The sequence below is a fragment of the Emydura macquarii genome, unplaced genomic scaffold (assembly GCF_026122565.2).
Source record: "Emydura macquarii macquarii isolate MOO-44397 ecotype Brisbane River unplaced genomic scaffold, CSIRO-AGI_Emac_v2 contig_3295, whole genome shotgun sequence".
Taxonomy (NCBI): Eukaryota; Metazoa; Chordata; order Testudines; family Chelidae; genus Emydura; species Emydura macquarii.
The window spans coordinates 7,211,091-7,224,331 of record NW_027133432.1 but is presented as its reverse complement, the minus strand read 5'-3'; positions in this window follow the sequence as shown (position 1 = coordinate 7,224,331).

Here is a 13,241-nt window from a genome sequence, read left to right as displayed (position 1 = left end):
GAAAGGGACCCTAATTTGGTCTGACAATAAAATATGGTGAACTAATTTCACACATAGTTACCCAAGTGCACTCTTTGCAACAGGCAGTATGGGATGCAATTGACTAAGCAGAGCCAGAGAGCCAGTTTAGCAAAGCAATGGGGTGTGCAGGCAAATCATCGGCTTTATTTTTCTGCCATTCAGTGGCATTTACATTGGAATGAATGATGGAGGCCAGTGTTCATTTTCAGCTTGATTGGCCAGCCAGATGATACACACTGGATTTTTAAGTGATGTTCTGCAGCTTGTCCCACGAGGCAGTGAGCTCTCTGACATGGGGTTTTGGCTGTTTCAGACAGCCAAACAATAGAATTTTTCTGGCTGTGACTTGATTTGTAGGTTGAATTTTACCACCATGATCAACTTCATTCATACAGACAACTGGGAAAGGATGAGATGTGGAAGAAACACAGCCGAATACCAATAAAAAAAATTCTAGAGAAGTGAATCCATTCCATTTTTCTTGCATTTCAATATGAGAAAAAAATAGACTTTTGGGGAATGCCACTTAGACATGAATAGTAATTTAAGTATGTGGTGCACAAGATAAAACTGATGATCCTTGTGCTTCCCCGGTCTTTATTATATCTCCTGAGGAACTAAAGTACCAGTGTGAGCAGGCAGGGAAGAGAATAATTGCAACCTAAAAACACTTTTCATATTATATAAACTGAGTAGATTAAAAGGTTTTTGCAGCAGCCAGTCAAGCAAATTTGTGGAAGGCTCATTCTGCAAAGCTCATCTTTCTCTGCAAGGTTTAGGGCCCAGTCCGTCTCCCATTGAACTTAACAGAAAGACTCCTTTTTACTTAAATGGAATTTGCATCTGATCCTTAATGGGAATTTTGTTTCATGCAAGGTTCTCCTCTCTGAACGTCTGGGTCCCTGTTGACTTTTAACAGCTGAGGAAATATAAAATGTCAGTATGAGATGAGCTCCTTTGCTGTTTTGGACTTATATTTTGGTTCTCATCTAAGGAGATGAAAGGACTACGCAACTATTCAAAGTCAAATTGGGATTCCATTGACTTTTGTACAACAGGTGCCCGTGGAAACTTTTCAGAGCCACAGGATCAGACTTTAAATGTCATTTCTGTAGTAACATATTGTCATGTGTCAATAGCAGAGCTGGTCAGAAAATGGAATTTCCATGTCACGGGAAATTCTGAAATTTCAAAATTTGTTTTCTTTCTGAATTGGCACAAAAATTCAAAATTTACTTTGGAGCAGAAATGCTGAAAAAAGTTGTTTTGGAAAGATCAAAATATTTCAGAGGGAAAAACATGTAGATAATGTTGAAACATAATGTAAAATACTAAATATCATATTAAAATTAATATTACACTATAAACTTTGAAATGCAATAAATCAAAATGATAGTGAAAAAGAAAATGTTTTACATTATTAAATGAAACGTCTTGACAATATTGAAATGAGAAAAATCAAAATAATTTGTTGACACTTTTCCACCAAAAATTCCATTGAAATTGATACGTTCCTGCAAAACATTTTGATTTCTATGAAACTGCATTTTCCAATTAAAAATTGCTCCATCTATCATTTTTTGACTAGCTCTAGTCAATAAGTTGTATGTAGCAGGCTAGAAACATTTAAAAGTATAGAATATTATCAATAAAAATGTGTACTTAAAGGAATGTATGCCTCTCCAACCCCTTTCTACTTTTTTTAAATTACCTTATTTCAAGCAATATGCCATATTATAGACTATGTAGCAACATGGCCATAATATGTAAAAATCAAAGTTAAGTAGATATTCACCATTCCCGCAGGCAAACATAGGGTAGCAAATACTTAAGTTAAGAAACATTCGTTTCATTGGTGTTTGAAGTGCATGATAGTACATTAGTCAGCCTTTTCTACTGGCACTAAGAACCATCAATCATTCCTAGTGCACAAAATAAAAGATTTGATATATTTAGCCAACAATCCAAATTATTAAAGCTGTGAGAAGCTAAGAATTAAATCTTTCAATAACCTCATATGATGGTCTATTCTGGTTGAGCCAAACCACATGATACTCAATAAATGCACTTTTTTGTGACGCAGGGGAGGAAGTAGAGAAAGGTTGGACATAGGGCTTAGTTGTGGCTTTCGTATTGAGGGAGAGTCAGAGTCTCACCATTCAAGTGGGAGCTCCGAGAGGCATAATTCTTTGCTCCTGGAGCTTCCAAGCATGCAGGAGGATGCAGCCACCACACTATTATTACTTACCACCACGGTTTCAGAATATTTTCCACTAGTATTCAGCTGCGTTTTTCACATCTCATCCTTTCCCAGATGTCCATGAGAATGAAGTTGATCATGGTGGTACAATGGTACTATTACATACTGTGACAGGACTAGACCTGATGGCTATAGAAGGGTGCTGGAAGGCATATATATATTAGCTCTAGGCTCAATAAATCCTTATTCCCTGGGTGATTCAGCTCGGGTTACTCATTACTACTTACTTATAATTACTACTAATTAGGCCAATTAGGCCATCTGAGGCCAATTAAGGTGCTTGCCCCAACAGTTAAAAGCCTCCATTTCAAGCAGACATGGGTGGCTGGAAGGGAGTTGAGAGAAGGAGCCGCTCCACTCCGCAGCTTGGTGCTATCATTGTTGCTGCCACAATACCAGATATGGGAGCTATGGAGAAGCCCGTCTGGGTGGGGCTGAGGGTCATAGGCCCAGAAGCCTGAAAGATGACCCCATTGCTCAGGCAGTTGAGTGAAGGAGTTGAGGTGGGGGAACCTCACCCCAGACAGGGGAGGATCACAGAGATGGAGAGGCTCAAGATGAGGAAAGTGGAACAACCCTCCTCCCTGGTTCCAGGAAGTGGACCACAAACAGCAGGGCCACGGACAGGCGACCCAGGGAAGGTAGTAGGTCTCATGGACTAAGCAATTTGAGGCTACTGCTTGCAGTGTCCCTGGGTCAGGGCCAGGGGTAGAGGGTGGGACTGGGCCCACCCCTGCTCCCACTCAGCCACATCACCGGCGTCGCTAAAGAAAGCACAAGACTTGCAGGAACAGAATAGGCCTCCCTTGCCACAACTGGTGTCAGCAGTTGGATTCTCGTGCACAGCGGCTAAGGGAAAGAAAAATAAAAGAGAGAAATGAGAGGGGGGGATTTTTCTTTTCCTCTCCTCCCCAACATAATGGATGATGTAGTAAAGGCACTTGTACAGGCTATGGTGGCCCAGCAGGAGGCCACCAGGGCCCAGATGGCCACTCAGCAAGAATCAATGAGGCTCCAGCAAGAGACCAACCAGTTGTTGATCAGCCAGGCCAACCAGGATCGGGACCTCTTGCGAGAAGTGGTGGCCCAGCTGAGGACCCTGACTTCCCAAACCCCTGGGCCGGACGGGATGTGAACACTATGGGCCACCAGCTATCTGCAGAAGATGACACTGAGGATGATGTGGAGGCTTATCTCCTTACCTTTGAGAGGATTGCCACATGTGAGGCTTGGCCCCAGGCCCAGTGGGCTGCTATTCTCATCTCCTATTTGTTTTCAGAAGCCCAAAAGGCCTATTATGACCTATCCGCAGTAGCTGTTACTGACTATCCCCGGTTAAAAACAGAGATCCTGGCTCGATTGGGAGTAATGATAGCCGTGCGGGCCCAGAGGTACCACGACTGGAGGTACGAGGAGGGCCAGGCTCAACGGTCGCAGCTATTTGATCTCTCCCACTCACACAGAAGTGGCTGTAGCCAGAGATCCATTGGCCAGAAAAGATCCTGTTGACCCTTGTTATCAACCGGTACATGAGGGGGTTGCCGCCAGACCTCCACGCTTGGGTAGGCCAGAATGACCCCTCTTCCTATGATGACTTAATTACACTAGTAGAAAGGCGGGTAATGGCCAGGGGGCTTTCCCGGCCAGCCATAGAGGACTTGCCTCGGGTCAGACAACCTACTCCAGTTCCAGGTATCCAGACACCCGAGAACCCGGGGAAGACCAGGTGGAAGACAAGGCAAATGGAGGGCCCACCGGAGGCCACCAAGGGACAGGGAGATGTGAGCAGGAGGTAAAGGACAAAGGGGTGCCTAGGGCCTCCTACTGATGCTATGCATGTGGGGAGTGGGGACACATAGCTGCCCAATGTCCTAACGCGGAAGAACCCATGCAGTGTAACCTGGGAACCTGGGCAGACTTCTGCAGCCTAATCCACCTTGTGGGGGTCGCCCTAACCCCCCATAGATATACAAGGTCTGTGAAGCTAAACGGAGTCAAGACCCTGGCGCTGGTGGACTCCGGAGTGCCATTACGCTCATTTCGGGGAAATTTGTAAAGCTCAGCCAGTTGACACAGGCTAAATGCACAGGGGTAACTTGTGTCCATGGGGCCATTAGTTACTACCCCCCACTCCCACCCAGCCACACCATTGGCGTAGCTGAAGAAAGCGCAGGACCCGCAGGGGCAGAATAGGCCTCCCTCTCCACAATACTTTCCTTGGGTGTCCAGCTGACTCCACTGGCCAATGCAATCGGGGCAGGCCCCAGGCCATAAAACCTCACCCAGCAATTCCTGAATCAAACTCACAACTTCTGTTTGAGCTAGAACATCATATTTAGATTTATAGAGTGTATTGCTTTATAACGTGTTTTCAGAATAGTACAGGGACTATTGTGACAATTTTCTGCACGAAGTGCAAGGGAAGGGAAGACTTCCTGAACCTTCTAACCCTTGTGGATCCATGCAGCGATCAATGAAAATCTGGTCCATGGTGTTCCAACGTATCTGACATGCTGCACAACATATGGAGAAAATTCTTCCTTCGATTGCCACCTGACCTCAATGGAGTTGCTCAGTTGTAAATGGGAGAAGACTGATTCATGGTACCATGGAAGGGTAAAAAGCTATCGTCATTAACTGGAAAAAGAACATGCAGAACAAAATAGATTCCTATGGAGCATTTGGTCCCATGATATCTTTCACAAGTATAGTAGTTAGTGGGATCAAGCCTGCCCACACTGAAGTCAATGGCAGGTTTATTATTGTCTTTAATGAGCAGGATACAGATCAGTGGCTCATTTTCTCTTCACTTCTAATCATAAGTGTAGGACTGGAAAGGATCCTAAGAAGTTTTCTAGTCTAGTCCCCTGCACTCAAAGCAGGACTAAGTATTATCTGGACCATCCCTGACAGGTGTTTGTCTAACTTCCTCTTAAAAATCTCCAATAACAAAGATTCCACAACCATTCTAAGTAATTTATTCCAATGCTTAACTACCCTGACAGTTAGGAAGTTTTTCCTAATGTCCTATCTAAACCCTCCTTGTTGCAATTTAATCCCATTGCTTCTTGTCCTATCCTCCAAGGTTAAAGAGAACAATTTTTCACCCTCCAACTCATAATGACCTTTTATGTATTGGAAAACTGTTATTATGTCCCCCATCTGTCTTCTCTTCTCCCAACTAAACAAACCCAATTTTTTTTTTCAATCTTCCCTCAGAGGTCATATTTTCTAGACCTTTAATCATTTTTTGTTGCTTTTTCTCTGGGCTTTTTCCAATTTGTCCATATCTTTCCTGAAATGGGGCACCCAGGGCTGGACACGATACTCCAGCTGAGGCCTAATCGGCGTGAAGTAGAGCAGATGAATTATTTCTCGTGTCTTGCTTACAATACTCCTGCTAATACATCATTCTAGGATGTTTGCTTGCTTTTTTTTTTTTTTTTTTTTTTTGCAACAGTGTTACACTGTTGAGTCACATGTAGTTTGTGATCCACTATGACTCTCAGATCCCTTTCTGCAGTACTCCTTCCTAGGCAATCATTTCCCATTTTGTCTGTGTGCAACTGATTGTTCCTTTCTAAGTGGAGTACTCTGCATTTGTCCTATTTACTTCAGACGATTTGTCCAGTTTGTCCAAATCATTTTGAATTTTAATCTTATCCTCCAAAGCACTTGCAACCCCTCCCCGCTTGGTATCGTCTGCAAACTTTGTAAGTGTACTCTCCATGCCATTATCTAAATCATTGATGAAGATCTTGAACAGAACCAGACCCAGAACTGATCCCGTGGGACCCCACTCAATATGCCTTTCCAGCTTGACTGTGAACCACAGACAACTACTTCCTGGGAATGGTTTTCCAACCAGTTATGCACTCAACCTTATAGTAGCTCTATTTAGGTTGTATTTCCCTAGTTTGTTTAAGAGAAGGCCATGAGAGACAGTATCAAAAGCCTTACCAGAGCCAAGATATACCACATCTACCTCTTCTTCTCTATCTACAAGGCTTTTTTACCCTGCTAAAGAAAGATATTAGGTTGGTTTGACATTTGTTCTTGACAAATCTATGCTGACTGTTACTTATCACCTTATTACCTTCTAAGTGGTTGAAAATTGATTGCTTAATTATTTGCTCCATTATTTTTCCAGGTACTGAAGTTAAGCTGACCGGTCTGTAATTCCCCAGGTTGTCCTTATTCCCCTTTTTATAGATGGTCACTATATTTGCCCTTTTCCAGTACTCTGGAATCTCTCCCATCTTCATTGAATTTTCAAAGATAATCACAAACAGCTCAGATATCTTCTCAGTCAGATCCTTGAGTATTCTAGGATGTATTTCATCAGGCCCTGGTGATTTGATGACATCTAACTTATCTAAGTCATTTTTAACTTGATTTCCCTATTTTAACCTCATTTTCATTGGCATTCATTAATAATTTCTTTAGATGACTTTCTGTATTTAACTCAATGGCTGACCTGCAGAATCTTTCTTTTCAAATATGGAAGTACAGAGAATGTCAGTATCATTATTTTCATGTATTTAAGACAATGATGGAATTTATATATTTGCTGAACCTACTGATGAAATATATAATTTGTTGTGAGGGTTTTTTCCCCCGTGTGTGCTGTCTGGGATGAGAAGTTATGGCCAGCAGAGTTAAGAACAACAAGAGGAGTTTTTAAAATATATTAGGAACAAAAATAATCCTAGATGGAAATAGTAGATTCATTATTAATAATGCAGAAAAGGCAGAGTATTCAATAAATATCTGTTCTGTATTTAGAGGGGAAAATGATGTAGTTACATAATATGACAAAACTCTTTTCATATCACTAGTATCTCAGGAGGATGTTTCACAGCAGCTATTAAATTAAATAGTTTAAATTCAGGTCCTGATGACTTGTATCCAAGAGTTTTAAAAGAGTGGGCTGAGAAATATTAATGTTGATTTTGAATTAGTCTTGGAACACTGGAGAAGTTCCAGAAGACTAGAATAAAGCTAATGTTGTGCCAATATTTTAAAAGGGTAAACAGAATTACCCAGGTAATTATAGGCCCATCAGCCTGTCTGACATCAATCCTGGGGAAGATAATGGAGTGGCTGATATTGATAAATTAATAAAGAATTAAAGGGGGTAATACAATTAATGCTAATCAACGTGAGTTTATGGAAAATAGATTCTATCTAACACTATCTTTTTATGAGATTGCAAGTCTGGTTGTAAAGGTAATAGTGTTGATGTAATACACTAAGACTTCGGTAGGGCACTTGATTTGGTACTACATGATATTTTGATTTAAAAAATAGAAAGATATAAAATTAGCATTGCACACATTAAATGGATTAAAAACTAACTGTTAGATCTCAAAATATAATTGTAAATGGGGAAATCGTCATCAAATGGGTGTGTTTCTACTGGGGTTCCACAAGAATTGGTTTGTGGCCATATGCTATTTAATATTTTATTAATGACCTGGAAGAAAATATAAAATAATCTCCGATAAAGTTTGCTTATGATACAAAAAAAAAAAAAAAATTGGGGTAGTGATAAATAATGAAGAGGACAGGTAACTGACACAGAATGATCTGGATCATTTGGTAAACTTTGATTTTAATATGGCTAAATGTAAATTTATACAAAGAATGTAGGCCATACTTACAGGCTGAGGGATTCTATCCTGGGAAGCCATGACTGTAAAAAAGATTTGGGGTTCATGGTGAATAATCACATGAACGTGAGCTCCCAGTGCTATGTTTTGGACAACAGGGCTAATATGATCCTTGGTTTCATAAATAGGGGAATCTTGAGTAGAGTAGATAGGTTATTTTACCTCTGTACTTGGCACTGGTGTGACCACTGCTGGAATGTTGTGTCCAGTTCTGGTGACCACAGTTCAAGAAGGATGTTGGTATATTGGAGAGTTCAGAGAAGAGCCACAAAATTGATTAAAGAATTAGAAAACATGAATTATAGTGGTAGACTCAAAGAGCTCAATCTATTGAATTTAAGAGAAGGTTAAGTGGTACAGTGATGACTGTAATTGCCTACATGGAGAACAAATATTTGATAATGGGCTCTTCAGTCTAGCAAAGAAAAGTATAACACGATCCAATGTCAGGAAGTTGAAGCTAGGCAAATTCAGACTGGAAATAAGTCATAAATTTTTAACAGTGAGGGCAATTAACCATTGGAACAACTTACTAAGTGTTGTGGTGGATTTTATATCGCTGGCCATTTTAAAATTAAGATAAAATGTTTTTCTAAAAAATATGCTCTAGGAATTATTTTGGGGAATTTCTATGGCCTGTATTATATAGGAGATCCGACTAGAGTATCACAATAGTCCCTTCTGGCCCTGGAATGTATGAATCATATCATATAAATAATTCAGCTACCGATGGTTTGGGTTTGACAACTCAGTAAGACAATGCAGTTCCCCCTTTGCATGAAGTGGACTTGTAGCTGAGGCTGTCTTTATATTCACTAGCAGTGAGGTTTCAAAGGGTATTCTAAGGCTGTGGTCTGAAAACTATCTGAGGAGAGATGCTCTGGATAGTGTGGAAGGTTACAAGGCAGGGAAGTTCCCCAAAGCACTTCCTTCCTTCCACCAGCATCACTTTAGCCATGCCTGGGGTCAGCTGTAACCAACTGCCGTTTGTCCAGTGCTGATTTCTGCTAAGTATTGAAAAAGCTGGGAGATGGCGTAGTTTACATTTTGCATAAGGGAGACATTGAGTTGGATGTCATGCTTATACTGCTGGCACGTCATCCTCTTTTGCCTTAGCAGCTCTATCAATAGCTTTATAAAGATGCTGAACAATAGGAATGAGGGAACTGAGCCTCGTGAGACATTGTAGGTGAGAATTCTGCAGGTGCAGGAGCATCCCATAAAATCTCTCTGGGAGAAGGACCTGAGTAAGTTCAGGGTTTGCCAATGCAGACCTGCAGTCTGCTGGAAAGGAGTCAGGAGTATTTGGTGTTTCGCAGTATCAAATGCCACAGAGAGGCCAAGTAGGCCTTTAATTTACTCACTTTAATTTATTTAATCTATTTCCTGTTTAGGGCACCCATCTCTGAATGCTGTAAAACAAAAGCCATCATACAAAACCATTTAAAAAGCCAAAAATAATTAAACAAATTAAGTATACAGGCAAAAAACCCAAGAAATTTAGCAGAACATCGTTAATGGCAGAGAACATTATTAATTGTAGTGTGTTCCCTTCACTTCCTGATGACAAAACACTATTCTTAACTGGCCCCCAAACTTGTCGAAGGGGGGAGAAAGGACTCTATAGAATAGCTGCTGAATAAAAACATATAGAATTGTGTTATCAGTTATAATGAATGAAACAGTGATTTCAAGTATACAGCCTTCAATATGGCCACTCTGCAAAGTTTATATTAGCAATTGCCTTAATATACACTTTGGGCCCACACATTGGCTAACTCAGTCCCTACTGGAGCCATAGAAGCTCAGCTAAGGGACTTCAGCACCTTGCACGATCCAACCTTGTGTTTTGAAAAACTAATTACAATCAGTGTGTAGAGCTATGATTGCAGAAGATTGTGATTTAAAGATGCTTCCTAGCATGGGGCAGTGTTGTGTGAATTGGGAGATGTGCCCTATATCAAATCTAACATGGCTGCTCACAGCTGCACACCTGAGAGTCACTCCTGTCTGGGTTATTAAAGTTCTATTCCTTACTCATTCAATAGTTTATACTTTAATACAGTGTTTTGAAGCCCAGTGGCAGTGTGTGAAAGGGACTCGTTTCAAACATGCATGGATCCCTTATTTGATTAATTCATGGCTTATTCAGGGGATCTATCTAAGAAAATCATAATTTTTTAAATGTCTTGCATCTGTTACTTGCTTCCTCTGAAGACCTTTGACTTCCCCTCTGTTAGACCACAGAATGGGAAAGAAATGTCCTCTCTGGTTTAACTACAGCTATATTGTTTGTTTAAGTTAGAAGTGCATGAGCAAAGTTTGTGAAAGATTGTTTTTAAAGGTCCCTTCCTACTTGGAAAGAAGCCTGCAAAAAGTGTCTCTTTAACAGAGTGCTCTTTTTCCTTTAAGCTCCTGATCCCAGGTGATCATGTGGACTCCGAGTTCCCATAGAAGCCAGTAGGAGTGAAAGGTATTTGTCACCTTGAGACATCAATCTGATGTAAAAATAAATAACACTTTTAGCATTTCAGAAAAAGGTGATGGTAAAAGAAATGCTGACAAGTTTGCATACATATATATATACTAAGGTTTTCTAGGTTAAAAAAAAATTCAGACCCAGTTGTGAGGAGTGGTCAGAGTAAGGGAGCATGATGGTTATTACTAGGAATCTTATTCATGGTCTGAGACCCTATGCTTTGTGTCTCAGCACAGATCTTGCAGTTCATGGAGAGTAGGAGCTTTGGTGTCTTTAAGCTACTTTTGCACTGTCCTAATCCTTGGCCCCTCTGGGGGCTGCAGTTGCCGCCATCATAATGTAGACATCTCTGGAGGTCCATCAGAGCAACGGCAGCATCCCCAGGTTGCCCTTTGGGCAACAGTACTGCTTGGAATTCCTGCAGCACTCTTTGCTGAAGCTCTGCCCCCAACACATCCCTCCCTCCTCAGCCTTGTCCCTGGCATACGCCCTATGCCAAGGCTTTCAAGGGAGTTCTCAGAAGGTAACCTTCTGACAGTCTTCCACATTGCCTGTTCTGGAGGAATCCTCACCCAGCCAGACACAGGGCTTTTACACTGCACCAGTCATTCCATGCAACATGCAGGAGAGGGGTGAGGATCTCACCCATGGAGTATAAAGCCCTTATTCAGCAATGTACTGACGAATTCTCAGCTGCCTGAATTTAGGCGCATGCTTAAGAATCTTGCTGAATCGAGGCCTAAAATATGCTAATTTTACAATCTCCACAAATACGCAACATGTGCATTTTATAAGTTATGCAGTTATGGCTCAAATAACTTAATAGATGCTCTACATTTGTGGGTCTAATTGTTTCCCTTTAGTCATCCTCTCCTCTTCCATGCTCATTTTCTCCCTCGACCACATACACTCATGTTAAAGCCAACATGCTGTCTGTCATGCTGCCATGCTCATCACTGCAATATTTGCAGTAAATAAATGTGAAATCTATGGAATTTATTTTTACATTCAAATTGTGGGTAGGAGAGTTTATATTGCAGCATGCATTATAAATACTATACAGCAGGAATTACCCAGAGCTTATCTGAACTTTCTTGGTAGGGAAATTTTGCTGAAAAAGTCATGTGATTAGGTTTTCTCAAGAAAATTCAACAAGTGCTTCCTGATTTTGGCCAAGAGGAAATGCCCCAGAACCTTTATTTATAGTACATTGGTGTTTTCACTTCTAGAAAGGGAATGGGCATGTGAAAAAAGGGTAAAATTTTCATAAGTGCCTCTATGACTTAAGTGATCAAGTACCTAAGGCCCAGATTTTAAAAGGTATTTTAATATTTAATATTTCTGTGCTTAGCCATGCAACACCTAAGTCCTATTTTCAAAAGTGACTAACCCCATGAGTCAATGGGATTTAGGCTCCTAAGGGCCTTAAATCTCTTTTGAAAATGGGATTTAGGCAGTGCTTAATTTGTAATGAAACTGGCGCTGGGGCTCAAGCAATTTTTTTACATTCATAACTGCTGCAGCAAGCCCAGAGGTGCCAGAGCTCACTCCTGACTAGCCCTGGCACAAATTAAGCATTGGATTTGGGCATTGCAAATTTTAGTGCAGAAACACCTAAATACCTTTAAAAATCTGGGCCTAAATCTCTTTGGAAGATGGGATCTAGGGCCAGATATTTAAAGAGACTTAGTCACCTAGCAGGATTTTCAAAGGCATCTGTATGCCTAGCACCCATTGAAATCAATGGGAGTTAGATGCCTAGGTGTGTTTGAAAATCCCAGAAGGTATCTAAATACCCTTAAAAATCTAGGCTGTAGGCTACCTAGGCACTTTTGAAAATTTTATCCTTATTTTAAATTTTTTGAATCTCCAGAAAGGTTTGAGGGTAGGTCTTCACTGAGGGTGACAAATTCGCCACCCTCAGATCAATCTATCCAGAATTTCCAGGTAAGTGTAGACCAGGCCTGAGTTTGATTCGAGCTTTGGGCAAAGCTTTGAATCTGTTTCCTGTGACCCAGGTTAGCACCAAAACTGTGTAAGACCCTGATCCTGCAATCTGATGCATGCAGGTGAGCCCTTATGCTTTCAAGGAGTCCCACTGAAGTCAGGAAGGCATGGGCTATATGGATGAGAATGCAAGATCAGGCCATAAAGCTGTGTAGTGCTGGTCTTTGAAAGGTGTGATGAACCTATGAGACAAATTACATACTGTTTTTCAGAGTATTCTGTAAGCCCTAACCTTTCAAATGATATTGTGAATTCAGTGCCAGATGAAGTGAAGCCTGCCATGCTTTTCAGGGTCTAAAAATCAACATGTTTAATTAGCATATTCATTCTGTGCTTTATCTGAAGAATAAGTAAAAACTGGCAGTCATGGTCAGTACATGCAGGTTACAGGATTTTGTAGATTCAGACATGCTGGTCAAAGAGTAAAAATGCCTTTTGTGTTCTCTCAGCATTGCTCTTTGGGTATTTTGAAAAAAGTAGAAAAATTCATGGCATTTTATAGAAAACAAAAAGAAAATTAGCAAAATATTGCAGAAGTCTGGTGACGCTGCAAAATTCACATTGAAATGTGTGAAATGACAAATTCTTCCCCTCCTCTCCAGCCCGAAGTTATGAATACTGGATGAAGTAGTAAAAAATTTTACTTTTGTTAATGATCTTTCATTGACAAGAGATGGACTCCGTGACACTTTAAAGTTCCCACATCTCTAATATCTCCATCTTAGATTCGCAAAAGCATGCAAATATTGTACTATAGTCATTGCAATGTCAGTTGAAGTGCATTGACTTTGCAATGGAAGAT